Here is a 4,686-nt window from a genome sequence, read left to right as displayed (position 1 = left end):
CTAACCATCGATTATGGGATATCCTACGACAGTACATTTCCATGAGGTGGCATTTTTTTAAGCTATACGGCTCTCACCCAAGCCGAGCCGATAACTTAATTACGTACTGGACTAACTAAGGAAATATGTATATCTTTTCCCCTATTTTCTGCTGCAACTTCCCATATTTATCCACCGCGATTCCAATTTCCCTTTCTTGTTTATGATTATTTTCCCTTTCTTGTTTATGATTATTTTCCTTTAGTTCCTTGTGATTATCATCAGATATCACGTCAAAATCTGGTATGGACGAACCGCCAAATACTTTCACTTGTGGTGATGATCAAGTTCAGAGTGATGAGACTAAGGACATGAATCATTATTCAAATGGACAAAATGATGTGAGCAATTTGGAGAGTCCATATGAAGGAATGCATTTCAATACATGTGAATAAGCGCAGGAGTATTATACCGATTATGGCCGGCGAAATGGATTTTAAGTTAGGGTTCGATCATAAACAAAACACGCGTTGGTGTAGACGAAGTGACATCAGTTTATATGGTCTGTGCTCGCGAAGGGGAAAAAAAGAAGAAACAAGAGAACATCGAAGGAATAGACAAAAAAGGGATAAGCACAAAGGGGAAAAAAAGAAGAAAAAAGAGAACATCGAAGGAATAGACAAAAAAAGGGATAAGTTGCAGTACCATCAAATGTGAGTGCAAGGCAAAGATTCGATTTCTTAAGAACGTAGTAAATGGATAATAACAATATTTTCAGATGAACACAACCATAAATTCGTATCACCAAGCAAGAGGAAGCGTATGCGCATTAATAGATGATGAAACAGAGAAGTCTGACGGTTACGACTGTTCAGTTGCATATAGACTAGGTTATCTATGTCGAAGATCTACTCAAATGGCCTGCACTGCATCAAAATCAGATAAGTTATATAAGATGGCAGTTGATGGTGTGAAAGATCTTTTTGATAGAATCATGGATGAACATAATAATTTGGTCAAAGATAATGGATCTTCACAAGTTCTGAATTGTGAACCTCAGGAGGATAATAACGGAATTCAGCAATTGCATCAACCATTTGTTGAAAATCCAAACATATCACAAACTAAAGGAAGACCTCCCAAAGACGATAAAGGAAAAAGAAATGTTAGTAGTACGGGTAGACTACTGGCTGGGATTGAATCGTCTACTGCTAAAAAAAAAAGTGTTCAGTTTGCCAAGAGACAACGCACGACAAAAGAAACTTCCCCAAAAAGGCAAATGTGGAGCAATTAAAAATCAGTGATCCAAGTAAGTAATACAAAATCTTAACTTTTCCGTGCATCATTAATTTTCTATTCAAACCGTGTTTATATTCATGTAGGTACAAACTCCAGCAGTGAGGATACAGTTTCACTTGGGATACAATAGTGATTACCAAACTCAGGTAATAATAGACCTGTGAAGTAATTTGTAAACTAAAGATGACATTATACTTGCATTCTTGCTCGCTGATAAATTTGGACACATGCAATGCTTCTTAACTAATAAAATCTTTATCATTTTCTGCAGAAATCTTTCCAAAACCGAGTTAAATGCGGAAGTGAGAAGATCTCAAAGTATGGACAAATAACTGCGATGGAAGTCCTAAAAGCTTGTAATGACTTGGTGTAAGCCTAACTGCTGAATAGTTCAAAAGCTTAACCATTCAGTGGAAACTCACTGATGGACAACCAATTGAAGTCAGATGAGAGATTAGTTTATAAGACTATATAGGACATGCTTTTTCTTAAAAAGTTTTTTCAGTTTGACGATATTTTGATATTTCAGTTCGACTACATTTTGGCAATGTTATGATTATTTGACAATCATATAAGTATTCCAAATGTGATTCTACTAATTGTATGTCTTCCCAAGATAAAACATCACCTAAACAAGAGGAATAAGGATGTGAATCTGACGTGAATCGAACACGCAACCTTCTGACCTGGAGCCAGACCCGCTACCATTGCGCCACAGATTAATATCGAAAACACATTTAAGGAAAGTTAATATCTAGCAGACTTCCCTCCAAGTCAGTATCAATGTAGTCTAGAAAATGAAGAACATACCGTAAAAACAATACCAATTTGAGCCCATAAATATCCTCAATTTTCAAGGAAATACAAAGCATTCATAGCTAAGACTATGGCCTGCAAGTAAAAAATAAAACGGAAATTAATATCATGTACAACATAATGAGCAGCTTGACAGCTGCGGAAAACCGGCAGAACGAGAAAACGAGAAAGAATAAAGCATAGAAAAATCCCAAACTATTGAAATGTTCGCATTAATCCATATTTGATAAAGAATTCAGATGGCACATTCATGAGCTAGGATATTCCTAATCTATACCACTTAATTGCTAACCATATTCTAACATAAAGGGTGGTACTAAATAAATCCCAAGGTACAGAAAAAAAAGTTCCCATAAGCCTCATTAACTCGTTTTAATCTTTACAGAACAGTGCAGCTCATTTGTTAACCTTACCAAAAACAATTTTGTAAGGCAAGGGAACAAATGGGTTGTTAAGTACCCAATGCCTCAAAGGAAGTGGAACTGGGTTACTAATGGTTCTGTTAGAGCATCCACAATGGACGACCAAAACTATAATTTTGATCGAGAAATTAATCGCAGTGGTACTGACTAAAACAAAAAATCTGGACTAAAACTAAAAACTGGAGTATATTTGGTCTGAAAGCTTGACCAAAACTATATTTGGTCGAGCGGAGGTTAAAAATGCGTTTGATTGCAGGCGCATATTAGAAGTCCGTATGGAGTGGGACGTAGATATAAAATTCGCCCCAAGCAAAGATGCAGATATAAAGTCCGTTCGACTGGGACCAAATTATAATGTTCGCCTGATGGGGCGCAAGTATAAAGCTCGTCTGTTGTCAGACAAACTTATAAACATGGTTTATCCATGGATTTTAAACAGACCAACTTATAAACATGGTTTGTCCATGGATTTTAAACAGACCAACTTATAAACATGGTTTGTCCATGGGTTTTAAATCTTCGACTGATGGAAGGAAGTTTAAATGTGCGTCTGAAGACCAGGCGTATTTATAGAGTCCGTTTCATTTTATACGAACATATAAGGTTCGCCTGTTGTCAGACGAAGTTATAATGGGCGTCTGGGTTAGGCGTAGCTGTAATCTTCGTCTGTGAATGAGGCGCAGTTTATATGATCGTTTCGTTTCAGGCGTAGGTTATACGTCCGCTTGAGTATAATTTGGTCGTGCCCGCTGTGTTTAACACCGACTATAAACTAAAAAATACCAAATTTTTTAGTTTTTGCTCTTTGGTTTTGCTCGCACCATTATGGATGCTCTTATATACTATACTCAAAGCATAGTGAAAGTAAACTAGACGGGATATTCTACCACTAACTAATTAATCTACACATTCATATGTACCTAATTAATCTACACATTCAGTCCACTCGATATTGGCACTCTAATTAGCAGCATGGATATTTGCACTCAAATGAAAGATTAAAATAAACAATTGCAGAGTGATTGAGAAATATACAAACCAACATCGTTTGCTGATTTAAGCCACCATTTTCCTCGACACACATGTAACCATTTGATTCAGGCAGACCTACAGAAAAGATAACCCATGTTCAAGTTGTCATATAGAGATGATCATAATGTGACAGCACCAAGACTTGTACCCAATCCATCGCTTCAAAATCAATACTTCAGATATATTATGAATTAGTATAAAAATTGTTAACGAACTTCAAAATCAAGATTTTGGTTCTATTCTCAGTTAGAGGTTACTATTTGACAAGCATAATCAACCCCTAAGTCATTTCCTTTCTAATTAGAGATGAAATATATACTCTAGCCAGTCCTAAGGTTTGGTTAAGTGTTCTTCTGATGATAATTAACCCAAGCACAAGCTACAACAGAAAATTAAAGAGATAAAGATGTAATTAATACTAAGAAATATACTCTTCTTTCAGGACTTTCGACAAATAGTAGAGCATCTTTGTTGTTTGCAAGAGGTGTGTTGATTTGAGCTTCTCTCGTAGCTTCTCCACCATGTCCTTCGAAGATTTTAAGAGTTCCATATTATCCCAATCTTCCATTCCTTCTCAATTTTGAAATCATCTCACCGAACTCTTAATTATACCCGTCTCAACTTTCAAACCCAATTAAGATTTTAGTCAAATCAAGACCAAAATTAGGGCTCAACTTATTTCAAATAAGAAACAATAAATCAATTAGAGTACATAATATTAAAGAAAATCATACCTGCGCATATACTAGTACTAGTACGAATTCGTAATAATAAACTCAATTCATGACTGGAAGCAGAACCAAAGTGAAAGAGAGAAAAGTCTAATATGGATAGAGAGCTTGTATAGATTTGTTTCCAAAGATATACTTGGTTATCGGCTCCGCTCGGCTTGGATAAAAGCCATGTAATTTTTAAGCCTAAGAACGACACCTCATCAGCAAGTACTACCGTAGGATATATACCATAATAGATGGTTAGGAAATTGTGTCCAAACCATGCGTTCAAATTGGAAGTTACCACTAAATCCTCCAGCTGAGAGTGGACATTCACTCCTTAATAATCCTTGACAAGCAGCTTATAACTTTCCCATGTAGCTCAGTCCTGGCAGTTCAACACATTAAGGTAATAACTCCGTGCA

The 4,686-nt window shown here is 36.1% G+C and overlaps 1 long non-coding RNA gene across 8 annotated transcripts; it reads right to left on the bottom strand.

Moving 5' to 3' along the window:
- Positions 1-693: 693 nt before the first annotated feature.
- On the bottom strand, positions 694-4,420 carry LOC113326938. Of its 8 annotated transcripts, none has more exons than XR_003348624.1 (6): positions 4,283-4,420; positions 3,980-4,169; positions 3,556-3,623; positions 2,089-2,169; positions 1,907-1,979; positions 694-905 (listed from the first exon to the last, which is right to left on the bottom strand). It is a non-coding gene; the product is annotated as an uncharacterized LOC113326938 (long non-coding RNA). The 8 variants fall into 8 exon arrangements; XR_003348622.1 differs by having other exon boundaries at positions 694-900; XR_003348623.1 differs by having other exon boundaries at positions 1,907-2,169.
- Between the last annotated feature and the right edge of the window lie 266 nt (positions 4,421-4,686).

Source organism: Papaver somniferum, unplaced genomic scaffold (genome assembly GCF_003573695.1).
Source record: "Papaver somniferum cultivar HN1 unplaced genomic scaffold, ASM357369v1 unplaced-scaffold_10, whole genome shotgun sequence".
Classification (NCBI taxonomy): Eukaryota; Viridiplantae; Streptophyta; class Magnoliopsida; order Ranunculales; family Papaveraceae; genus Papaver; species Papaver somniferum.
The sequence above is the reverse complement of the archived record's forward strand: the minus strand, read 5'-3'. Positions and strand labels throughout refer to the sequence as shown.